A 27,057-nucleotide genomic window follows, 5' to 3' on the forward strand; every position below is an offset into this window, starting at 1 on the left:
TGATTTCTAAACAATATTAATACCTTGTTAACCCATAAAAATTTCTAACAGATAGCTCTAATACTTTGTGATTTATCACAAGAAATGCCTTCACGAGAACTTATGACCCCACTATGTATAGTCCACCAAGACAATTTATGAATAATTTTAACTATTTAATTTATAACAACCTGTCCCATATTTTGAAAATTAATTCGCAAAATGTCTGAAAAAAGTAATACAAAAATGCATGGAAAACTTATAAATAATTTTAACTTCAGAAACTTTTGGTCACGTTGGTGTATGGAAAAGCGATATAATTCCATCGCTCAATTTTAATTAATTTCCCTTTCGACATGAATTCATCAAATTTAAAAAAAAATCGATACATCATAATCCCCAGAAAAATGTATGAATAATAATTGTAATAATTTTAATTTCAGAAACTTTTCGTTGCGGTGGTGGTATTGGAAAAAATGTGTAAATATAATTCCATCTTCCCCTCATCCATCTCGTCACGGATTCGTTTTGGTATTTATTTATTTTATCCCCTCCTCTCCTTCTCTCCGACATAATCCATCCATCCATCCGTCCATTTTTTTCGAAATCTTATTATATTTCGCTCTCCTCCTCGTCAGCGAGCGCGTTAATCCCCCCGGACCACGATTCGATTTGTGCTGGAACAATGGACTCACGGACGGACGGACGAACGGGAGACAACAACCCGACCCACAGCTAGCGATAGATATATGTATGGGCGGGGCAGAAAGTACGTCATCAGAAAAGGCGGAAAATTTGTGGTAAGGATTTTTTTTCAAATTTTTAAATTTTGTCGCTGGGAAATTAGAGGTTGGTAGTATTTTTTTGGGCGGGCGGTAGTATTTTTTGGTCGGGCGGTAGAATTTTACCCGCCGCCGCTGCCGCCATAATCTGATTTCATATTCCTTCAATGTTACGTCGCTGCGCCGCCCCGCAGAAAATTTAAAAAATTGGCGCCCCCGCCGAAAAATTTGTCGGTGTCGATCGTTTTCTTCCCGAAATGTGAAACACATTTGATATGATTCGACTTCTATTTCAGTAACAATTTTATTATTACCAATTTACTGCACTGGTAAACTAATTGGTAACAATGTTTACCCTCGAAATTTTAAATTTCCTACGAAAATTAAAATCTAGATAACCATTCTTCCTTTTCAGTGATAAATTCAGTTATAAGAAACAACCAGGATTTTGTAAATTTCCTTCTAAAAAAACCATGATATGAGCCTTGCTAATTCTATGATTTGATAGAAAACTTGTTACCGACCGGTGACAATAATTATTTATAATTTTTCGAAATTATTTTGAAATTATTACTGCCTTTGTGGACGTTTTTGTTGCACATCCCCCTTTGAAGAAGAGCTGGGAGGCTATTGTGTTGTATGGCGGATCCCCCGGTGGGAGAGAGAAGAGTCCTCTTTTTATAATCGAATCACATCCATCCACAAAATAAAATCGAGCCAGGCAAGCAAGCAACACACACCAAATTCGACGAAACCGACCCCATTTTTATCCTACATCCATCCATACTAGGCAGGGTTTCGTAAAATTCACTCAAAAAATTTCATAAAAATTTGAATTAAAAAAAATGTTGAGATATTTATTAATTTTTGGTTAATTCGCATAAACTAAAAGTAAAATCATTACTCTACCTGATTAATCGATTAAATCCATTTAAAAAATTTTCAAAAAATCATAACCGACTTTACTCAAACCCTGAAAAAATCAGTTTGAAACTTTTTATTTAAAAACTGCAGAAACTTTATGCAAAAAATGCACGTAATCTTACAAATTTTTACAAAACTTTAGACATTTCCAAGGAAAATTAGCTTATGAATTTGCGTAAACTTACTAATCCTTAGATCAAAGGCGTCTCCATATTTTGTAAAAGTTTGAAAAATTATTTTTACAAATCGCACAAATTTTACAAGTTGCCAATGACTGTATGAATTTCTTAAGCATTTGAATGTTTCCTAAACTCTGCAAACCTTGTGCAAATGAATTTCCACTACTTTCTTTGTTATAGAAAAATCGAAACCTTCTCCCAAAAAATAAATTTCTTAAAAAAATCCTAAAAATCTTAAAGTTTCCGAAACCCTGCTCCATTTTCCTGGTCTCTTTCTCATAAATAAAATCTCATTACACAAATATCTCTCTCTGTCTGAGTGAAGCATCTTCTCAATTCCATCAAAATAAAATAATCCTCCGCGAGAAAAAAAATACAATCGCTGTGCTGCTGTTGCTCGCCTTCCAGCTTTCTTTCTCCTCTCCTCTCGATAACAATGCCTTTACAGAAAAAAGACGAAACACAATGGTCTCTTTCTCCAGAGGTGGAGGCATTTCGTAATCTTTTTGCACCAATCTGGTCCACCTCTCGAGCTCAGACTTCCATTGTTGTCCGGGTCGCCCCTCCAGCACAGATTATTTTCTAACTTGTTGTTGAAAAGGGACGTGCAAAAAGAAAATAGGAAAAAGTTTGTGTATCATTTTGCTCTGGAGGAATACACTGTTAGAAATTTGGCGTATTGATTTCTCGGTAGTATAGTTACTACCGCTTGGTATTAAAATTGTACCAGCCCGTAAAAATTTGGTATATTTAACTTATAAAAATGTACCAATTAGGTAGATCCATATACTAATTCCGATTTGTATTAGAAATCTGGTATTGATTTCTTGATATTAAAATTGTTACCACTTGGTAGCAATTTTTACCGGTCCGTAAACATTTTCTACCGTAATGGTAAAACTTTAATACCGAGCTATTTAGTACTACACGATATTACTTATCAATACCACTTTACTAGGGTGATATATGAATACAGCTTGGTATTACAAATTTGGTGTTGATTTCTTGATATTAAAATTGCTACCGCCTGGTATCAAAATTATTTATCTCGGTCCGTACAAATTCGCTACCGACCGATATGGCAAACTTCAATAACCGAGTTATTACTACACGGTATTATGTTTGAGCATACAGCTGGCTTGGCATTATTTTATTGCTGGATTTCTAAGAGTGAATGGAAAATCTCAGCTCGACAAGCTTTATTAAGGGCCCCTTTTGTTAAGAAAGGTTAGTTTAGTGTAGTTTTCTTCTTTTTTTTCGTGGAGTGAAACGTGGGAAGAATTTGGCTATCGCGTAATAAACTTGAAGCTTCCATTGGTCAGAGGAGGACAATTTAGTTGGAAATGGGGGAAGACGCAGGATGGGTAGGATTTTCGATTTTTTGGGGGAATTTTGGGGAATTTTGAACTCATTTGCAGAAATCGATCAAATGTTATTTATTTAACTTGGTGCTTTTGCAAATTTAAATTCAACGAGTCAAATTTATTCCTCCGATTAGTTGCAGTTTGCATTTGATTTGTGTATAAAAGATGAACTTTGATCAACATTCGGGTCGCATATGGAAATGCGCATAAGGCGAATGCGCTGAATTTTGTGCGAAATGAGGATGGTATAAAACACGTATTAAAGGAAGTTGTTCCATTTTGCTACATAATCACACGAATCGTACAAATCAAAAAAATCACAAAAACTCACAAAAGATTTGATTTTCCACAGTCTTGATTTTGCAAACTCCATATCTGCAACTTAATTTATTTCTTAAGTTCTAACAAATTATGAAATTCGACGTTCAAAATATTCAATTTAATTCATCAATTTACAGAAGAAAAACCTACTCAAGCAAGTTTGCGGGGTCTTTTAAGATAGCATTAATACCATCTTGGTAGTTAATGGCAACACACCTGGATAGAAAAGACCCCCACCTGCCAACCACTTGACCGATCATGCTCATCTCCGAACTCATCCTTACTTTTGACCCGAAGATGAAGCATGCAAAATTTCAACTCGATAGCTGTTGTTTAAAGAGAGTTATCGTGCCTACAGACGGACGGACAGACAGACATCTTGACAAATCTATAAGGCCATCTTAAAAGGCCTAAAACGAAAAGTTTTCATAATTTGAAGCAAATTCGTTCAAAAAGATCCCCCAAAAATTTTAATATCTTAAAAATTAACAATATTTCTTCAGAGCATTAATACATTCATTAAACTTCACAAAAAGAAAATCTCACGAAAATTGAAATATCTTATAATTCATCTAGATTTAAGTAAAAATAATCTAAAACTTCTCAAAATTTCAAAATCTGCGTCAAACTCACAAACCAAGTCTTTTAAAACTCAACGCATCATTAATGGTTTCGTTAATTGCTCAAAATTATAAAACTGCATCAAACTAATCAAAAAAAATTTTTTTTTAAACTTTCAAAAAAACTCTTTATTTAAAAATTTACACCTCTTAAACATTAAAAACGAAATTTACGATCAAATCATCGAACTTTTATTAATTGTTACTTTAAATTTCTCAAAATTTCCAAATCTACGTCAAACCCATCCACAAAAATTAAAAACCCCTCAAAAATTGAAACGTCTCACTAAAAAAATAAACCAAAACTTGCAGACTCATTTCCGTTTCATCTGAGCATCATTAAAAACAATCTGAAATTTCACAAAATTTCAAAATCTGCGTCAAACTCACCCCTACCTAAACAAAACCCATAAAAACTCGTCGCACGCATGTATCTATATATATACTTCATTTTGTTAAATTTCCCAACATTTCAAAACCTGCGTTAAACTCATCCAAAAAAATTCAAAAACCCCTTAACAACTTATATATCTCAAAACTTCAAATTTGGAATTCGTCTTCACCTTATCTAACGTTATTAACTGTCATGTTAAATTTCCAAAAATTTCAAAATCGGCGTCGAACTCATTCAAAATAATAAATTTCCTTCCAAAAATTCCTTCTAAAAAGGTTGTCTTTCCCATTGTCAACTTGTACAAATTTTTTTTTGTAATTTAAAAATTTATATCTCAAAACTTCAAATTTGGAATCCACTTTCACCTTATCTAACAATCATTAATTGCCATATTAAACTTTCTAAAATTTCAAAATCTGCGTCAAACGATCCAAAATAATAAATTTACTTCCAAAATTATCTACTTTCACATTGTCAACTTTTCCAAAAATTAAAAAAAAACATTTACAAATTTATATCTCAAAAATTCAAATTTGGAATCCATTTTCACCTTATCTAACATTATTAATTCTCCTATTAAATTTCAAAACATTTCAAAATCTACGTCAACCTCATCCAAAAAAACTAAATTATCCTTCCAAAAATTGTCTCTTTTCCCATTGTCACTTCGTTTTCCACTCTGTTGCCCAAAAACCTGCTGCGTGGGATGTCTGGGTCTGGGTGGGGTGGGTTTTGGGGTCGGGGTGGTGTTTGTGTGTGTGTGTGTGATGCCCGGTTGGAGTGAAGGCAATAAATCTGCCAATCCGGAACACAAAACTCCCGGAATACTCACAAAAGAAGTCGGAGAGAGAAGTCCTTTCACTCCGAAAGCGCACACAACCAACGAACCAACCAACTTTACAAGACTTTCACTAAAACGCGAGACCTCATTGTTCCCTTTCTTCCATTCTTTGGGAGGGGAGGGCCCTGCGCTAATGATGGGACTGCATGGCACCCTTATTATCAGAGGACAGATTTTTGGATTTGTTTGACGCAGATTTTGAAATTTGGAGGTTTTGAAATTTGGAGGTTTTGAAATTTGGAGGTTTTGAAATTTGGAGGTTTCGACATTTTGAAATTTTGAGAAACTTATGATAAATAAATTTGAGACGGAGATCAAGTTTATTTATTTTTGACACGTTTAAATCTTTGTTGAGTTTTCTATAGTTTTTGTTTTTGTTAGTTTTTAGATTAGTTTGACGCAGATTTTGAAATTTTGAGAACCTTAACTGAATTTGAGCCACATTTATTTTTGGCACGTTTAAATCCGTGTCGGGTTTTCTATGGTTTTTGATTGAGTTTGACGCAGATTTTGAAAATTTGCGAAGTTTAAGAAAAATTTTAATGGTGCCCAGATGCGAAGGAACCTCCTCTTAAATATTTTTGAAACAGAAATGTTTGTTCATGGGTTTTGTATGTTTCGGATGAGTTTGACGCAGATTTTGAAATTTTGAGAAATTTACATGACTATTAATGATAGGTAGATAATGTGAAAATGGATTCCAATTTTGAATTTTATAGATATATAAATTTTTCAACGGTTATTTAATTATTTTCACAAATAAAAATTGATACAAAAAGATTTACAAAAAAAGCCAAAATATTTACGAAGTATGTACGAAAACAACATAAAAATAAGAATTTTCACATTAGTATTTTTGAATGTATTTTTCGCACTCCAATTTCTTTCAGTAAACAGATTTCGTCTCACTTCGTCGAAATACAAAATACAAAATAAATGCATTTTCAAAAAAAAAAATATGTAAAAGATTTTCAAATAATTTGTCAGAAAACCTAGAAATATGAAATATTATTTTAAAATATTTTGGAATTTTTGTGATCTATTCGAGTTCAGAGTTATCTCACAAAGTTTGACCGTTGGTCATCATCAAATGAAATAGTTGAAAATAAATACATATCTGCCCTCTTGTTATCAAAGGACAAAAAAGTGACTACATATTTCACAGTAAATTTTGCCTCATGATTTTTTACCGTATGAATTAAAATTAATCTAATTTTATTAAAACCAAACAATATCGTGCTAAATTTACTAAAAATAATAAATAATAATAATAATAATAAATATGCAAATTTACGCAGTAAATCCGTTGCTACACACCTAATTCTATTACAAAATCAGATGACCTACCTTTAAATAATTCCACCGACGTCGAATTGTACTATTTTTTAAAAATTATTCTTCTTTTTTTTATTCTCGTATACACAATTTCTTTCCTTTCAAATCGTTTCCAATCTGTTTCAAAACTTCCGTGCCATCCAAACTTCCAAATTTTTACGATCTCTGTAAATAAACAATAAATAAATATTGTAGGTATTCAATTATTTTTTCCAAAATCAAAAATTAAAGTATGCAAATTTCCACGTCGGTGAGTAAATTTTCAGAAATATGTGTTCTAATATGATAATATTTGTTACTGCTTTAGTATAGTCTAAATTTCTAAAGACAATTAACATTCAAGTTAAAACACCAAGAATGAAAATTTATGAAAATAAATGTGTCCCATCTGGACAGAAAATCAAAAATTGTCTTTTTGTTACGGATTTGAGGAATTTCGTCCGAAATAAAACATTCCTATTTACTTCGTAAAAATCAACTCTTTAATCGAAAATAGAGAATTTTTAAGGAATAAAAATACGTAAAATTTTGAAGCCGAAGAGTAAATTTTCAGAAATATGTGGTTTAATGTTTTACATTAGATAATTGTCTTACACGATTCCAAATTTCTTACGAGAACTTAAATCCAGCTTAAAAACTTAATAATGAATGTGTCCCATCCAGAAAAAAAACTTGTCTTTTTTCTGTCACAGATTTATTAAATTTCCTAAAAATAGGTATGTCAAGTTTCCAAGTTGAGTAAATTTTCATAAATATGTATTTGTCATTTTATTCTAGATATATCTTTTCGAAGCCTCAAAATATCACTAGAAAAACGAAACGTCAGATTCTTATCAAATTTCGTTAAGTTTTTCACTCTTAAAGATCACAAAATCTCAAAATATTTTTGCATATTTGTAGGTTTTCAGACATATTAAGATGTTCTCTATTATTGGAAAAAAATCTTTGACATATTTTTTTTAAATACGTAAATATCTATTTTGCAAATATTCCACGATGTTGATGCTCAAATAAAATTTAAAATTCAGTCAATATTTCTTTCTCTGACTTTTTTTATATTTTAAAAAAGTCATCTTCATGATTCTCATTTTCATTCCAATTTCCATAAAAAACGTTGCCGAGCTTCATCTCCTTAATAATAAACGCGTCGATCCACACTGGCCTACCTCATATTACTTCAGGGTTTCGTTTCTCCCATCCAAAACACTTTTTTTCTTAGGGTAGGTGGGAAAAAGTGGTTTTTACCACCAAGTGAAAAATGGGAAAAAGTCTTTGATCGCCCGTTTAATGACTGAGACAATTCATTGATAACTTTGTAAAATGCGTAAATTTTGTAAAATAATTTCATAAACTTTTACAAAATAAAGAGACGCCCTTCTAGATCTGAGTAAACTTATAAAAATTTGTGAGCAAATTTTCCTTGGGAATGCTAGTACAAATTTGTAAGTTTACATATTTTACAAAGTTACAAATCCCTACCTAAATATTGAAGTGGAAAAACAGTACACCTGATTAACATTAGGTGAATTTATTTTTCATGAAATTTAATATCGACCTTTTAACATTGCAATGGATTTTTAATTTAATTTAAATTTTCAGTCATTTCATTCATTGATGGGGAAAGTTTGTAAGTTTACGGAATTTACGGAATTTACGGATTTTACAAAGTTGCCAAGACCTGCGTAAATCAATTGCCTCAATTGTTTGTTCGCGTTTTCCATCGATTTAAATGCTGGTAAACAGTGGTAGATTTCCATATTTTTTAATTTCTCATTTATGTGTCTTGGATGGGTGGAAAAAAACTCGGATTTTTACCAATAGAAACCAACATATTGTAAAAAGTGGAAAAAATGCCTAGATTCCACTCCTCCGGTAAACTTACTTTTTACCAGTGGTAATCCTGCACAATATAAAAAGTCGAAAAAATGCAGTTTCTCCCACTACCCTGGTTTTCACCGATCGTAACCCAGCATATAGTATAAAGTCGGTAAAATCTCGCTCCCCCGGTAAACTTTTACCAATGGTACATACGTAACCCTGCATACATAATACATATTCTGTACGTATTATAGGCTTTCGTAGAGTAGGGTCAGTTAAATACGATTCTTCTCAAAGAGAGAAGTTGACGTGACGCGGGGACGCGGAGGATTTATGACTCGTGATTATTTTAATGTGGTCTAATATCGTGGAGATTTTTAATTATTTCGTTCTTATCCTTATTACAGGTGCTGCCAGGGGATGACAGCCTTCAGAGGGAAACTTTCCGCTGATGGATTTATAGACTCCGACCCAACTAAACCGATCCGCCTTCCTACCTCCACCAACAAACTCGCAGGAAAAACTTTTACAAAAAAAACTTGACAACAAGAGACGACGAAGAGCGAGAGGGTATGAGTTACGGGGAGTGTGCGGCAAAAATGTTGGATTCTACAAGTGAAAAGGGGGGGATGAGAAGGTTTTATGAGGAGTTTGGTAAAAATTTTACCAAAAAATTTTACCGAGATTAATTTGTTGGGAAAAATGTGGAAGCAGATTTCAGAAGGAAAATGAGAATAGGAAGGTTTTGCAAGTTTGGTAAATTTTTACCGCAAATCTTACCGGATTAATCTTAGGTTACCGGGTAGATATTACCGGGTAAATGTGTTTTTATTTAACAAAAAGTTGCAAAATTAGAAATATTGTTTACCATGAACATGAAATTAAGTCTTTTGGTAACAGAATAAAATTTTAGTTCCCCGGTAAAATTTGGTAAATTACCAATTTTTACCAAACAAACTTTCGAACAATTTCCTCTCGGTAACAATGTTCTCCTCAGTATCAAACTTCCCTAAAAAAGTGGTAAAAATTTCAACTTTCTCAACTCTTTACCGGATCGCAATTTACCAGCCTGACTACCAAAAGCTACCACATCTCATCCGTACGCCCCTCAAGCAACTTACACCGCAACAGTTCTGTTGTTAACCATCAAGTAACAGAAAAGAATTGTTGGACGGATTTCTTTTCTATATATTTTTTATATTTCATGTAATTCCACCACCTCGACAAGAACGCAAACCTTGTTCCCACCTCGTAATTAAGTTGTAACCCTGCTTTTTTCTCCTGCTCCGTCTCCTCCATTACATATTCCGAGAATGCACATTACAAACATTTTCTCCCTCTCGAGTTACTTACAAACGTAATAACGGGACGTGATAAGCTGTCATTTTTGTAACCTCATAATTTTAACAGCAATTTTCATAAATAAAATTGTGTAAAAACGAAATAAAAATTTATAAATTTTCTTTAATTCATAATCCATAATTTTAAACACTGTTCTAAGCACATAAGCTTGGTTAAAATACTTAAAGACAATGCGTTTATAATAAATATTAATATTACAACTCGTAAAACTACGAAAATTTCAGAAATATACTAAGATTATCAGAACCACTGAATTTATTCGTAATCTAATGCTTCTAAATCTATTCTATAAATTAAAATTCAATTAGATGGCGTCTAAATTTGTCAAATACTGAATTATAAACAAAATCAAATAATTAAAAATTGTGAAAAAAAATCCTGAATTTTTGTAAAAAATGTATTAAAAATGTTAATTTGTTGTGGTTCTTTAAATAAATAAATGCAGAAAAATACGGATTTGAATATTATTAAATGTCCAAACTTTCCGGGTTTTAAATTCTGATCGAACATTTGCATTTTTAATGTAAAATAATCAAAATTTTCAAAATTGTTCACTTCGTCTAGCCCGAGACACAGGTAATTAAACATGGACACGCTAAATCCGAACAGTGCTCAGACAAAAACTCTAAAAATGTATGATTTTATTTCATGCCAATAAACCACGTGAAGAAGAAAGAACCCATTTCATGCATCCAACTCTTGACTGTTTTTCATAATTTGAAATTATTTATAAAAGATTAATACGAATTTTAATTTTATTAAATGTCCAAACTTTCCTGGTTTTCAATTCTGATGGAGCATCTGCATTTTCAATATGAAATATCGCTACATTTTTCTCACTTCATTTCTACGAATCATTTTCACTTTTACAGCTACAGACACAAAAAGTCAAAACTTTACATGATTCCAGGCCAACTACATAACCAGCCAGGCAGCCAACGAAAATGAAGAAAAAGGACACCGGGGACCTAAATAAGTCCAGTTGTGCATCCGTTTCACAACATCGCGACGTACGCCATTCAATTCAGACACGCTTAAAACTCCGTTACCAAATGTAATACCAAACTCATATATTACCAGAGTTTGGTAAAATTTTACCGAAGTACAATTATTTTACCACTTAATAATCGGTTACCAACCAATTTTACAACCATTTTATTACCAATAGGTCCTCTCAAAGCTCTAAAAAAGATCTGATTTTTCTGCTCATCGCTCATTCTGATCATTTCTGCTCGGCTGTGCGCATGCGATTTCGCTCAAAATCAGATTTTCTTGCTCAACAAAAAAATCGAGTTTTGGGTTGATTTTTTCTCTCATAATCCTGCTCATTCTGCTCCACATCAGCACATCAGTTGTTTGTTTACTTCAATTTTTCGTTTAAAAATTAAGTAAAGTTCTCTAAAACATATTCTTTATCATTATGGGTCCCAAGACCCAGGTTAAGCGTACCAGTGTCGAAAAAGTTGCAAATCCCGTAATTTGTTGTAACAAAAGTAGCGTCGTGGAGGTAGGCGGCCGAAAAATATTTCGCTGGACAGCACAAGTAAAAATTGACATGGCATATTATGTCGTCAACAATAACACCTCATTTAAGGTAAGGTAAATGATAATTTGTTATCCACATGTAATTTTGAATAACCAAATCCTTAATCGCAAAAAAATATTTTAGCAGGTGACCAACCGCACTGAATTCCTTCGTCGTCTCCAAGATGCTTTGCCCTTAATTGCGAAGAAAGTCAAATAAAAAATGGATTTGACAGATTTCTTAAAACGTACACAGAGACTAAAGAGAAGTTAAACCAGTCGGGTTTTGGGATTGACCCTGAGAAAGACGAAACTCTGGACAAAAGTGCGGTCATTTCTTTCAATTACATCAAATCTAATGATTTTCAATGCGATAAAATTACGATTCAGCGAAGCCGAAATAAAAATACTGGAACTCAAAATTAAATTGGAAACTATTACATCTAAATTTTAAGCATTTGATTTATACATAAAATTGTTTACTGCTGCTATATAAAATGAATTATTTGAGATAATGCTGTTCGTTAATTCTCCTGCAATATTTTCACAATGCCTGTTGTTGAAACCCATTAAAAGCCATGTTAAAGCCATGCACAATGATAAAATTTCTCATATCTCTTGACGTTCAGTTATTTTCGGAATTGTATGAATTATGAAACTGAATTTAGAACCATTAAAATGATAAACAAATAATTGAACTTCCCACAAATAAAGATCACGATTCTCAAGAATTATGATCGATAAAAAAAGTGGTACGTTCAAGGTTTGAGCAGAAAAATCTGATTTTTTATTTTTCTGCTCATTGCTCATTTCGCTCATTTTTTGAGCCTTGAGAGGACCTAATTTCTGCATATTTCAAACTACGGCAAATCTGTGACACACAATTTTACAAATTTTTGTTACAAAATTTTCAAACATTTTTGTTTTACTAAATTAATATTTTTGTGTCACCAAAGTTTCAAATTTTTAAATATTTTTTTTAACAAATGCATCAAATTTCTTGAACAATTCTACCCGCCAAATACATATTTTCATTTACTTGAACTTCGTAATTTGTTACCAAATATTGTTGTAAAATGGTCCATTATTTTTTTACCGACCTGGTAAAAAAATTACCTATTTTCCCATTCTCCCCCCTCATTTCTCAGAGTGTAGACACATACATTTCTCCCAAAACTTAAAGAAAACCTAACATGTAAAGAGAGCAGATGCTTCCCCATTTTTTTCTCCTTAAACCCAACCAGCAACCAACCAACCATATGTCCATCCCACCTCAGAATTTCTTTCTTATCCATCTGGTAACAATTTCATTTCAGTTTTGACTCGTTCTTTCATCCATAAAATGAAACGAAATAAAATGACGGCATCATTACGACCAACTAATTTCGACTCGATTAGAATCAAGCGCAGGTGGAGGGCCGTGCATTTACTTAATGTGGGAATAATTTATCTCGTTATTATCTCCACTTTCCAGCAGTAGTCGAGTGTCTGGGTGATGATTATGATGTGCCAGGACCACCTTGGATTTCATACAGACGTGCAATTCCAGCCAGCCAGGTAGCATAACAAGAAGAAAACCGGTAAAAATGGGAGAGATGTGTGTATACAGGTTGCTGCTTGAAATAACACTCTAAATGATGGGCTGGCTAAAAAGTGTGGTAAGTAATTGGTAAAAAAGACTGGAATTTTATCCTGGTAAAAAATATTTACCAATATTTGCTACCAAACTTGGTCCAGTTTGATGATATACGACTAATTACAGTACGAAATTGGTAAAATTACTTCAATTTTATCCTGGTAAAAATTGTTTACCAATATTTGTTATCAAAGTCGGTCCAGTTTTATTATATGACTTCGCATCCTGGGCTGACTACTAATTACCAATATGTGTGTACCGGGATGGATGAGACTACCAAATTGGTAAAATTCCACCAGGTGGAGATTAGTGATGAATTAAAATTTGTAATTATCACTGGTAAAAATTTTAAACAAAGTTCGAAATTGAGACAAAGTCATTTTACTTTTAGAAATGTCACGTGACGAAATAAGTCATTTAACTTTTATCATACTAAAAAATAATCTGTTTATTTACCTAAAAAGATATTTATAATTAATAATAGCTACGTATTGGCGTCAAAATGGAACAACAAATTTGTTATTAACAAATAAAATAGATTTTTCGACAATTTCAGAATTTTTTACATTTTAACTTGTAACAAGCCCATCAGCGATCTGTTTACATTTGAAGTATTTATGTTTCATAATGTTACGCATTACGGCGGTAAAAGGGGACAAATTTATTATTAAAAGTGATTTTTCGAAACTGTCGAGAACATTGTAATTTAAATTTAAGGTTATTATATCATTTTATCTAAACAATTTTATTTTTTAATTTTTTAATTGACTTCCGACAAGGTATATTGATGAACCGCAATTTCCCAAATTTTTGTTGTAAAAAACATGGATTTTGGTAAAATTTTGATGATTTTGATGATTTAACTTTCACTTTGACCTGAAATCTGTTTACCTTTAATTATATTTTCTCAGGTTAGCGGTATTAAAGAACCACATTTTTAAAAATTTCGAAATTTCAATTGCCAATATACATTTTACAAGTTGTATCGATGAATCTCAATTCTCCAGGTTTTGAATAACCCAAATTTCTTAAATCTCCAAAATTTCGAATTTCAAAATTTGAAAATTTTTTGTCACCAAGTTTTCCCCAACCAATTTACTTGTCTCATCACTGCAGTTCCTTAACTATTTATTTGATTTTCCACCCAAAATTCAGCTTACATAATCCTTTATTCGTAATCCCATGCATCCCTCCCACGAAATCATACTCATGCCCGTGACCATGTCGCATTTATTTTCAAAATTTTCAAATAAATTTTTAATTTACTTTTGAAAAGGTGTATCAATGACGGACGAACCAAACTTACGTAAAAAAACGAACAAAATTTCTCCAAAATTTCCCAATTTCAATTGGAACTTTACATCTTACAAATTGTATCGATTAATCTCAATTTTCCAACTTTTGAAAAACCAAAATTTCTCCAAAATTTTGGAAATTTTTGTCACCAAATTTACCCCAGCTAATTTACTCGTCTCATCCTTGCTGTATTTATTTTATTTTCCACCCAAAATCCAGCTTACATAATCCCTTATTCGTAATCCCATGCATCCCACCCACCAAATCATACCCATGCCCGTGACCATGTCGCATTTATTTTCATTTTCCTCCATTGAATGGAAAGTAGCAGGGAGCAGCAGCACGACGTGATTTTGTGTCCTTCTTGACAGAGATGGATTTCTTTTATCCATTACAAAACCAATCCATCCGTCCGATCCCATTTCCTCGGGATGCATGTTCCAGGCTAAAAAATGGCCACCACTTTACTTTACTTTACTCAATGGACACGTCTCCGCCTCGAGGGATTCACGTCGTCCAAAATTCGATCCCTGTCAAGGCAAAAGGGAAAATTGGGGACGATTCCGACCCAAAAAATGGATAGGAGCGAAACCAATTTCAACATTGATTAGGAGAGGAAAAAAGATAGATAGAAATTCGCCTCGTCACACGGAAGTAAAGTGGAAACATGGAAATGTGGAGGGCATTTACATTGTTTCGGTAAAAATGACCAAAAATTGGTAAATTTGTGAAATTTTGTGACCGGAAAACCTAGCTTATTGTAAAAATTACCTCGCAATACTATAGTACGTATGCACAATAAACAAATTCAGGAATGTGTAGTGTAACCAATTTGTACAAATTCATAAAAAAACGGCAAATTTTTTAATCAAATCTATAAATTTGGATAGTTAGACATACTGATTTCTTAGAAATTTGAACACGTCACTAGTAAAAATTACAAAGAATCCATAAATATATAAAATTTAAAAGGTTATCAATCGTTGCAGTTTTCCAACATTTTCAAAAATAAAGTTTCCAAGAAATTCACATTTTGTATGTGTAAATCGTTACAAACATTTTTAGTGCAAACCTGTAACCATAATTTCCCACACGCATACATAATAAATCCCTCCTGCACCCCAACACGTGCTAATTTCCGTAATATTCCAAATCCTTGCAATTTGTTTTGCAAAATTTCGCCCAATTTTCCCCAAATCTCCTCCTCCCCTCAAAAAACTCCTTCCTCCTCCCCACCCAAATTTTCATCTCTCATCAATTTATTCCCCACCACCACCACCAGCACCAGCACTCCTAGACCATCCAGTTATACATAAAACTCAAATCTAATAAATCCCTCTTGCACCACAACACCTGATAATTTCCGTAATATTCCAAATCCTTGCAATTTGTTTTGCAAAATTTCCCCAATTTTCCCCAAATCTCCTCCTCCCCATCCAAATTTTCATCAATTTATTCCCCACCACCACCATCACAGAGTTTCATCCCATGGTATCGATCCGTATGGTGGGAAAGGTTGGCAGCTTAGGAGAAAATCCTGCCTGCTTTTGTTATTCTTTTGTTGGCGAGGAGGAAGAGGACGGCTAGGGCGAGTTTGGGAGAGGACGACGGGAATAATCTGACGTGTCTTGAGTGAGTTATGGCCTCCAACTTTCTACTCGCCGCCTTTCTCCGCCAGCCCGATGCGATGGATGGACATGAGCCCCCCAACACAACCAAACCCCAGCTACGAAGGGAGACGGATGGATAGAAAGCTTCACACAATTTCACCCTGACGGCAAAGTGACGAGGATTTAAGTTAAACTGGAGGGGCTGTGCGGGTAAAATGGGGAAATACAAAGTTGGCCCGGGGTGAAAGTTGGATCGATTTAGAGTAGAATCAGTTTTCTTGAGGGATAGATATCGTTTGCGTGTTGTAAATAAGAATAAACGATTTGGTAACATTTTTTTACCGGAATTGGTAAAATGTATTCAAATTTGTCAAGATGTAAACAAAATGCGTAAACATTTTGTTAGCTTTTTTTACCGGAATTGTAGCGAATAAAATGTACTTATATTAGTTAAGAATCAACGTCTCCTCGCAGTATGAAAATTACGGTAGAGTTTGGTAAAAATTGGTCACTAATGCGTCTTGGTAGCAATGCGTTACCAATTCATGTCATCAAAGAGTAGAAATTTAGCCAAGAACAAATTTATCCACGTCGCAATAGGCGATAAATTATGATTTAGGCAAAATTATTGGTAAAATTCGGTAAAAATTTGTCCCAACTGGTACGATCGTTACCAATTTGTTACCAAATACATGTAACCAAATCGATGTTGCATAGAGTTACTTTCTCTTCTCAATCCCTGAATGATTTCAATTTCAAAACATAATTTTTGGTAAAATTCGGTAAAAATTGCCACATTGGTTACCAACTTGTTACCGAATCGGTGGCATCCCGTCTGCACGTGGTTGGTTCAATAAGTACGTGAAAGGAAGAGAAAGTGGGAGGCGGAGTGAGTCAGAAATTTATCATGACGTGAAATCGGGGAAAATCCCGACGATGGATCAGATTCCAAATTCGAATCAATTTACACACTCACAAAAAAGTGATGAGTTTGAATTGCTACCAGAAAAATAAATGGAATCCGTCATCTCGTCCACCTCCAACACATCCACCGAAAAAAACAGGGCCGTACCCACGCACTGCTGAATTTTATTAACAAAAATTGATAAAATGTGCAAACAAATTCTATAATTTTGCCATTTTTGCATAGATTTGTTCATAATTTTGTATAAAAAATTCAGTAATTGTACAAATTTTCTCTACAATTTTCCTAAAAATATTACTAAAATAAATATTCCTAAGTTTCCTAAAGTTTTATTATTATTTGTAACTTTGACGCCGCGAGGATACAATTGTAACATATTAACGATGTTTAATGTGAAAAATAGATCCATAGATTATAAGGGTTCTTGCCAAACCAGATTCATCCTGATTTTTGTAACCTTCGTTAAACCCACACTTTCGCAATTTTATAAAAATTCCCGAGGAAATATAAGTATCGAAATGGACTGAAATCTCGTCACTTTTGTGAAACAAGAATTACACAGTTTACGAGTGAAATTTGGAAATAATTTGCATCCCTACTTTGTAAAAGTCTTTCTCAATTTTTTCTAAAATTTCCCCCCTCCTCTTCCCCCCAGATTTGCTGCCACGTTTCCCACGAGCTACTCTCCTTCCTGTGAAGAAGGGCTACATAATTGGAAAATGGGATCCAGCGAGAAATCTCATTTTATTCTCCGATTCCCGATTCCAATTTCATCCTCCTTTCCATCACGTCACGCAGCTCAAAGAAGAACATGACACGACACAACCAGAATTAAGAATCGATCCACTTTATCATCACGCGTGTTAAGGCAGAGGGCCCTCCAGTAAGCACGTGGCGTCAGGGACCTTATTTTTCCCTAAAAATTAAACGCGGAAGAAAATTGGATCAAAATTTCCCCCAAATTTCCTCCGTAAAGCACGTGTCATCCATTTCAGACAAGTTTACGTATCCTTCCTTTTTATGAAACTTTCCAGACGGATCATGCTCAAAATTCGGCTCAGAACATGAAAATTTCCACGCATTTATTGGAAATTCCTACATATTCGTTCAAAATTCTCCTTACAAAGTGAAAATTTCTAAGTATTTATTGAAACCTTCTATTACAAAATTAAAATTTCCCATATTTATTTAGAACTTCTACCAGAAAATCAAAATTTCCACGTAATTCTTGACAATTCCTATCAAAAAATAGAAATTTTCATCTATTCGTTCAAGATACTCTTCATAAAATGAAAATTGCCAACATACTTATTTACAATTCCCGTCAGAAACTTAAAATTCTCCCATATTTATTCAAAATCCCATCAGATACCCCCCTCAAATCGGTCACATCCTTCCCGCAGTATCCACCTCCACCCACTTTTCCCCTCATCTCCCCTCAAACTTTCCCTCAATTAAGTAAGTGCTCCTTACTTTTTTTCGGGGGGAGTGGTTAGGCTGACAAGCCCCGAAAATTCGGGGTCTGTTGTCTCCCTCCCCTTATTTTATTTTTAGCCCGCTCTATCACTCTCTCTGCACCCGTCCATCCATCCCATGTTCCGCCGGTTTAGTTTTTACCCGGTCATAAATCCTTCACCCGTTTCGGCGGAAGTTGAGGAGACCGGAAGTGGCAAGACAACGGAGAAAAAGAGAAGAGAGCGAGATGGATCCCGTGAAATGAAGGCTACTTCTTCTTACTTATGAAATATACATTTTTCCTCCGTTCTCCATTTATGAAAGGAGAAAAAAACTGCGTGAAATACGCCGTGAAAAATGAGAGAGGGGAAAGACTCGTATTTCATGTTAGCTTACTTTTCCAAGGAAAAGGTCATGGTTTTAGGCAGGTTTTTTTTCGAGGGGGGAGAAATTGGGGGGATAAAGGCTTAATATGACGATTTGATATCTATTTAAAATTTTTAATAAATATTGGAAAAGTTACGTAAAAAGAAGCATATTTTGTATCTTTAAAATCTTTAAAGTTTATTGTGCATGGTAAAAAATAATAATCGGCGTCAAATCTAATATCCGCTTTAATCAATATTGAGATGATTCACGCAGTCCTTGGTAACATTGTAAAATCCCTAAATTCTGTAAACTTACAAAATTTTATTACTTAATATTTCTGAGGAAATTTAACTCACAAATTTTTGTAAACTTATTCAGATCAATGACTTTTTTTATTGTTTAGATAAAAGTTTGTAAAATTATTCCACAAAACGCACTGATTTTACAAAGTTACCAAGGACTGCGCGAATTACCGCAATACTAACTGGCGCTTAAAATTAAAAGTCAAAATTCATAGATAATTTTCATAAAAACTCTCTGATTTTTCTTCAACCAATTTAAGAAAAAAATCAGAAAACTCATAAAATTTCCTGGCCAATAAAAACCATGCAAAATTTCCTTTTTGTTTGGAATAGTGTTTTAGGAGGGTAAACAATGTCACGGTTTCAAGGTTTTTCAAAATAATTAATGTCAAATCTTTCCAAGCACAAAAATTCTGGTTTTAAAATTTGTCTCTAATAATAGACAAATTTTTGCGTTAAAATACGCATAGTTTTTTCTTCTCTTTAAAACTTTTCATTTATTTTGTAAAAGATAAAAAAAAATTCATCTGCGTCAAATCTAAAAAATATTTGTAAACAAATAATACTTTACTATTAGATTCTAATGATTGATTATTCCTAGAAAATAATTTCATTTAAAAAATCCCAACAAAACGTAAAATTTCATTTTATGGCGGTGTTTATTCGGGGGAAAGACATTGGTTTTCAACTTTTCGGTGGAAAGGTCACGGTTTCTTTTCGGGTTTTCGGGTGATAAATGGTTTATTTTAGTAAATCATAGACCATAATTTAAAATAAAGATATCTTTAAACTCATTAATCAATAGCACGAAAAACCAAAAACATTTTAATCGGCATCCATGAGAAATATCTTGGAAATCTTTTTTAAAATTTAGGGTAAAAATAAATCCTAAATTTTTCTAGTGGCGCGATTAACACTCAAAGAAAGATTCCTAACTTTCACGCAGTCCTTCGCAACCTTGCAAATTTACGAAGAAATTAAATTATGATTTCATATGTACCAAAATAGATTTGAAATTCATCTCTAATAAAATTAATTTAATTCACCTGATATTTCGGTGAAAATTTAGTTTTTACTAAATTATCACTCATGTTTCTCTCGAGTCCAAACATCAAACGTACATAAATTGATTATCAAAAATATTAGTAATAATATTTTACTCAAACTGAAGCTGAATTAGTCTCCAAAAATAGTTAAGCACTTGTTAAACTCTACAAACACACACTTTATTACATAATTTCCTAATAGTATAGAAAATCCGATTTTATTTTCCACCAGAAAACGACTGCATCAACTTTGATCACAAAATTTTCTAAATAATTCTCCACAAATTTACATAAATTCCCAGAAACTAAAAACACTTTCAAAAAATTCATCTCACATTTTTCCTAATCCATTTTTCACCGAAAAACGACTCCATATCACACTAATTAACCACATTTTCGTTTCACTGGTCAAACAAAAACTTAACCAAAATTTCACTAAAATTTAGCACAATTCTTCTCCGCCAATTTTCAAAAATTTGGAAAAACTCGTTTCCCAAAAAAATTCACTTTTCTTCTCCTCCTCATCCTTGTACACTCTTCATTCCCATACTACACGTAAAATCATCCCTTCATTCATCTCATCCCGTCCTTTTTTCCAAATAATAAACAATCCCGTAATAAAAACTCATCCCACAAAAATCTGTTTTAAACCCGTTGAAATTTTATTACGGCAAAAAAAGGCAAAAATCTCTTGCATCCCTTTCGCCTCTTGTGTCCTTTTAAGCTGAATAAAAACTGGAATCCTGGCTGGAACTGGAAGAACTGGAGGAAGAAAAGTGCAGTAAAACGGTGTTTTATTGCCTGCACTCGACCCTGACCTAGACACGGGAGTCTGCTTCTTTTTATGACCCACCGTTCACTCCATTTCGTGTTATTTTATTTTACTGCTCCCCAAAAACAAGATGATCTAACAACTTGACAAAAGTCGTGATTGACAGGATTCTCAGCTTGTTGGGTGATATTTCTCGGTAACAAATCTTTTACCGTGTTTTATTGGGCATATTTATTTGTTTAGCTGAGGAGATATACTTCCAGGTGGGTGACGTAATAAAATAAACGGAGGGCAAGGTCGGTCACATTTTAAAGTAAAAGGACATTTACCTGTGTTTAAGGTGGCATTTTATGGCAATGAAGGGGTGGTAAATGAACCCATAATTGTTTTATGGATGGGAATTTATAGGTAATATTGGTTTGAATGTTTCTTGAAAATTTTGTTGTTTAGAAAAATTAAATAGTATATTTTTCTGCACGTTACAAATTCTTAAATTGTGAATTACAAATGTGATAAACCCGTAATTTTCTACAAGTTTCAGAAATTTACAAGCCATTTTATTTGAATATTTCTTGGAAATTATATTCCTTGATTTGAGCCATGTTTTACTGTAATTTGCAATTCCTTAAATCGTAAATTCCATGTTACAAATGAGATAATTTTACGAGTCATATTTTATGAAAATCAGAATATTGTGTAAATTTCCCATAATTATTATTTTAATGGTGGTACAAGGCATATTATTTTGGATATTTCTTGGAAATTGAATTCCTTTGAAAAATTTAAGCCATGTTTTTTTCAGTAGTTTACAATTCCTTAAATTGTGAATTACAAATGTCATGAATTTTACAAGTTAATGAGTATGAAAACCTGAATTATTTGCCAACTTAATTTATTTCCTCAAAAATTTCTAGTGTTTATTTATTTTAATTTTAGAAATGCCGATTGTAAATGTTGGATATATTTTAAATTGTCACTTGAAATCATATTTTATATACTTCCTGAATTTATAAGTAAATAATGCACAATTCAATTTTCTCAAAATGTAAAGGGTTATCGCCGTTGATGTTTTTTATGTAAATTTAATTTCGTAACAAGTTGTTTTAGATCGTCTTGTGTCATTCTGGATTGAATTGTGACAATTTCAAGGATTATAAAAATACTCAGGATTTACAAATATTCGAACGATAAGGATAACTTTGTTAAAAAAATCTGTACCTCTCAGCTAAATAATTAATCAGACAATTCACGCAGGCCTTGGTAACTTTGTAAAATACGTTAACTTATAAACTTTAAAAGATTTTGCACATATTTCTGAGGAAAATTAGCTTCCAAATTTTGTAAGTTTCCTCAGATCAAGGACGTCGTTTTATTTGCTAAAAGTTTATAAAATTAAATACTTACAAAATCAATGAGCGATGATACGATTGTGTGATTCGTAAGTTACAAAGTTGGCTTTTCTAGTTCCCTTAATGAAATGAGACACCTTGATCCCTTCTCATGAACTGGATAGAGGAACAATGGGCCCTTTTTCTGGACACCCACCCAGAAGAGGGACACCCCTCAATCACATCTCATCTCCGCTATATACATTTCCATGAAAAATAGAAAAAAATAATTCTCGCCTAATGTTAATGCTTGCTGATGTTAATCATCTGATGTTAATGATGTTAATCAGCCTTCGCTACATTTCCATGAAAAGAATTCATGGAAACTTCTTTTCATGAAAAACAAACCAACTTTCGTACTTAATTAGTATAAATAATTTCATACGTTTCCATGAAAAATATAAATATTAATTATGAACTATGTAATTTTCATGCAAAAACAATTTCATATCTTTCCATGAAAAACACATTTCCATGAAAAAACTTCTTTTCATGCAAAACAAGCCATGCTCCGTAATTACGAAAAATATTTTTTACGTTAATGAAAAATTTATAGAAATATTAGAAATATTACTATATAAGTATTCTATAAAATTATCGGAACTATGGTAACTTTGTAAACTCTGTAAATTTGAAAATTTTTCTATAACTTCGGGAAGATGACGAAAGATAAATCACAACGAAAACTTGTTTACTATTTCAATTCACGTTAAACTTTGCAACTCTGTAACCCTGAATTTTCTCCCATTTTTCAAATTTTATCCTCAATCCTGCGATACCCTTCATAAAATTAATTAATTACCAATTTCCCTCCCTCCCACATCCCATATCCAATTTCCTCATGAATAATATAGCAAAAAAACTACCGCAAAACTATCTCCTTTAGCAAAACAAATCATTTAAAAAATCAAATTTGCAACAAAGTCAGAAATTAATTCGTATCGAGTTACAGTTTCTTTCCTCAAGATAATTGATGGTTATTACAAACAGGTAATTAACTTACACTAATTTCCGCTCCGTTTCACCAAGACGTGGCCCTTATCAGACCTCTCTCATCAGGGATGCTACTTGTAATTTATGGGAAATCGCTTCCCATAAATCGCTCGTCGCTATGGAAACCATGAATAAACGGAACTTGGTTTCGTTACCATGGAAACAAAATTTGTAATCTTATCAAATCCTGCAAATTTCCACGCCGTCTACGAATTTGCTCCCAGTTTTTGTATTATTCTGGTCGGTATTACTGTGTTACCGCTATGGAAATAATCCACGAATCTTATCAAATTTTTTTCACGAGAGCACAAATTTCCTTATCGAATCCTACGTACGAGTAACTCGATCCTAAATAAATCCAGTTCGGCTTAATCCTTAGTAATCCACCACGACCACGAATTAAAAATTTCTCTCATCCCGCCCCCCACAATTAATTGGTACTTCCGCTCACTAATCTAACCACCCACGTAGTCTAGTCGGCAATTCCGGTAATTTTGTCCAGGCGAGACCAATAAAAATTCAAGTCTCACTTTTTTTCAGGAAAACACAAAAAAATCAATTTGTTCCCTCCTCAAATTACACCTTAATCACGTCCAATTTCCGTAATTAGCACATCCTCAAATCAAAAAACCTCACACAAATTGAATTAATTCACACACAAATTGAAAAACACACCAAAAATAAAGTTCACAAAACTTAACAATCGACTCGTTTCATAAAAAAAGTACGTCTGACCCTCCCATAGTTTGAGCTGATTAGAGGAAATCATAGCACAACAGTTAATTTACGTATTGAAAAACAGACACTAAAGAAACCAAAAATAAATTTCTGGAATTCAGCACAATTTCATAAAAAAAGTTGAGTTTGTCTGAGCTGATTAGAGGAGATCACACACCAATAAAAATAAAAATAAGTCGTCTCACTCACTCAACACGCCACGAGACCACGAGTTACAAGATTATTATCGCTCAACCCTTTTTTCCATTGTTTTTCCCAACCAACCATCACGAACGAAACCTTGTTCACACTACGACCATTTACCAGACACAACAATACGGCATGCAAAATGCAGACAAATCACATCAGTCACCACCACAAACAACTACGTATCAAAAACACCACTTCGTATACTTTATGAAATGATAATACGTAAGCACAATTTTTAAGGTCAGGACTGACTAAATCAACTCGTCTCAATCTTGTACCTCGTCTCTTAGGGAACTAAATTCAGAGAAATTAATTCTTTCTTTCTGATCTTTCTTTTTCAAAAATTGAATCCTTCTCGGAAAAGGGATCTGATTTTTGAGGGTTTGATTCGATTGGTGCGTCCTTTCAGGACCCCGTCGAGCTAAGGGCGAAGGGCTGTACGGGAAGGATACCGGTTAGAGGTGGATGTATCGATAAGTTTGATTTCTAGTGTTTCTGGTGGATTTTTTTTATCATGCACATTTTACTTTTATGATAGAATTATATCCAAGTTTTTGTCAGTTTTTACGCCGGTTAAAGAAAATATGGTTAATTTAATTGAAGCAATTGAAGCAAAGATTTGCAATATTGTAATTTTGAATTTTGAAAATGTACAAATTTATGATGTGCAATGTGCATAGTTTCGGGGCCAAGGAAGTATCCATTTGCAAGAAATAATGGGAAGAAGGTGGATTCCTGTAGATATTTTGACCTGAAAGAGCGTAAGAAACTAGTTCCCGCCGCTATATTTCATATGGCGGGTGGCTAGATGGCGCTTATTGCTTGCAGTTTCTTGCACCTCGTATTTCTTGTATTCTTGGTTTGCCGTGAAAGAAGTGTAGAAAACCTATAAGAAATGGGACGGTGGTTGTGTCAAATTCCTTCAAAATTCAGCCGAAAAATCAACAAAATTGGCGCCATCGCCCCCGCCGACAAATCAACAAAATTGGTCGATATTATTTAATCCGTTGCGATTTATTAAGGAAAAAACGTGGCTTATCCTAAATTTTCCCCTTAATGCACGCACGACCCTTTTGAAGCAGGTATCCTAATCCGACATTAATCAGGTAGCCATCATTTTCATTTTTACTCTTTCATCTCATCTCCCTCTCTCTCACCATTGGATTGGATTGGATTTGAGTAGGTTTTTGTTCGTGAGGTGGAAAAATATACCTGAAGAAATCACCATTTTCCACAACAAAAGGTATTTACCAATGAATCCGCCGAGTACCACCCACGACACGATTTCTTCTTAGAAATTCCTCCCATTTCTTACCTTTCACATTCGGAAACTTACTTGAAAAAAAAATTCTTATGGAGAAATATTCGTATTGGTAATTCGTAATTCGGAAATTTCGTTAAAAAAACTCGTCAAAAAAATGCATCTAGATGAGCCATCTATAGTATCCGTTAATTATTGAATATTCAAAACTTTAAGTTTCCGACGAAATTGCGTTTCATTTTTTTTTTAATTTGATACTTATTTTTTGTATTTTTTTAAGTTTTGCCTAGTTTTTAAATGTGAGAAAAAACCGCTATCAAAATAATTAATGATGATTTTTCTACGGCATTCGCTCAGATTTAGTCACTAAATTTGAGAAAATTGTTACTAATATTTTGTATACATATTTTTAATGTGTTGGAATATTCAAAATTTCAAATTTTGTTTAGAAACGTAATTCTTATTTAATTTATAAATTAAACATTTCGACCTTTACAGAACATTCAGAAAATTTTTTCTACGTGATATCTTTAGACATTTTATAGATTAAGAATTCTATGAAAAATAATTTACCAGCGTTGAAATAAAACGTTTCAGGTCTAAAAAAAATTTTGTACCTGAGAATAAATTAAAGTTACAAGTTTAATTTTTACCTTTATATAATTAACTAATTTTAATTCTCACCTTTTTGACGCCGATAAGTTTATTTATACTTTTTGGAAAAATTAGAAAAGTTGATTTAGATTTCAGATGTGCAAATAGTTTTTGTATGATTAAAAAATACAAAAATACGGGTAATTTTGAAACCAGGAATAATTATTTTTTTAAAATAATGGCACCTTTTTACATTTTTTATTAAACAATACTCAAAAATAGATACAGTTTAAATTTTGTACTTTACATTTTCAGAATAAAATTGTGCTATATTATAAATAAAATTTGTATCTGGTAAAATATTTTTTATCGTTTTAATAAAGCGATCAAATTGTATTTATGTATATTCTACTAAAATTTTACACTTTAATTTATGAAAAATTTCAATTTCATCTTAATCAACTTGTCCAAAAAAACTGGGAATTTCAAAAGTATAAGAAATAACGGAATAAAATGAAAAAGAAAATTTGAAAAATGAGAAAGGAGGAAATCTAAAACTTTTTACATTATGTAAACTTATTTTAAATCAATTTGTGACGCTTAACCTAACAAATTTAGGCAAAACTTGTATACATATTTCATCTCTTGTAAAGTCTTCAAATTTACCACGTTTACAAAATTTACCACTTTAATCAAACCCAATCATACTTAATACACTTTGACTTTTAAAAATATATTGTGCAAATATTCCTCTCATTTTACCGTTGAATAAAATCGAACACATTTTCCAAGATGACTAAACAATCTCGGATTTAGCAAATACGCATTTCGCAACGTTTAGGGGTTCGGCAGAATGAATGTCAGCATCTCATCTCGTCTTCTAATTAAAAAAAATACACGCGTATTCACAACATTTCGCAAATTTTTACTCACGTAATTTAGCGAAATGGAAATATCTCAATTTCCCAAAATAAATTCCATTCTCTCCAGCAAAAAGTTTGGCTAAATCTCGAAAATTTCCCAAATTTTTGGCACACTTA

General features: G+C 32.8%; 1 protein-coding gene and 2 long non-coding RNA genes across 6 annotated transcripts in view; 2 read left to right on the top strand and 1 right to left on the bottom strand.

The window, feature by feature from the left end:
• Positions 1–27,057, bottom strand: part of LOC110849485 (homeotic protein antennapedia) — a 121,984-nt gene that overhangs the window by 44,777 nt on the left and 50,150 nt on the right. For 2 of the 4 annotated variants that reach the window (XM_022096899.2, XM_022096896.2), the window contains exon 3: positions 6,752–6,904. The exons of 1 other annotated variant lie outside the window; for it this stretch is intronic. The gene's annotated coding sequence lies outside the window, so the exon portion shown is untranslated. Of the gene's footprint in view, positions 1–6,751; positions 6,905–23,245; positions 24,086–27,057 lie in introns of those variants that run through there. One more of the 4 variants, XM_022096897.2, reaches the window with a different exon arrangement.
• LOC118435218 lies at positions 421–10,186 on the top strand. Its single transcript, XR_004834616.1, has 3 exons — positions 421–510; positions 618–779; positions 8,965–10,186. It is a non-coding gene; the product is annotated as an uncharacterized LOC118435218 (long non-coding RNA).
• Positions 11,094–11,883, top strand: LOC110849487. The gene is made up of 2 exons (XR_002547826.2): positions 11,094–11,513; positions 11,589–11,883. It is a non-coding gene; the product is annotated as an uncharacterized LOC110849487 (long non-coding RNA).

The sequence above is a fragment of the Folsomia candida genome, unplaced genomic scaffold, assembly GCF_002217175.1.
Source record: "Folsomia candida strain VU population unplaced genomic scaffold, ASM221717v1 Fcan01_Sc004, whole genome shotgun sequence".
In the NCBI taxonomy this organism is placed as follows: Eukaryota; Metazoa; Arthropoda; class Collembola; order Entomobryomorpha; family Isotomidae; genus Folsomia; species Folsomia candida.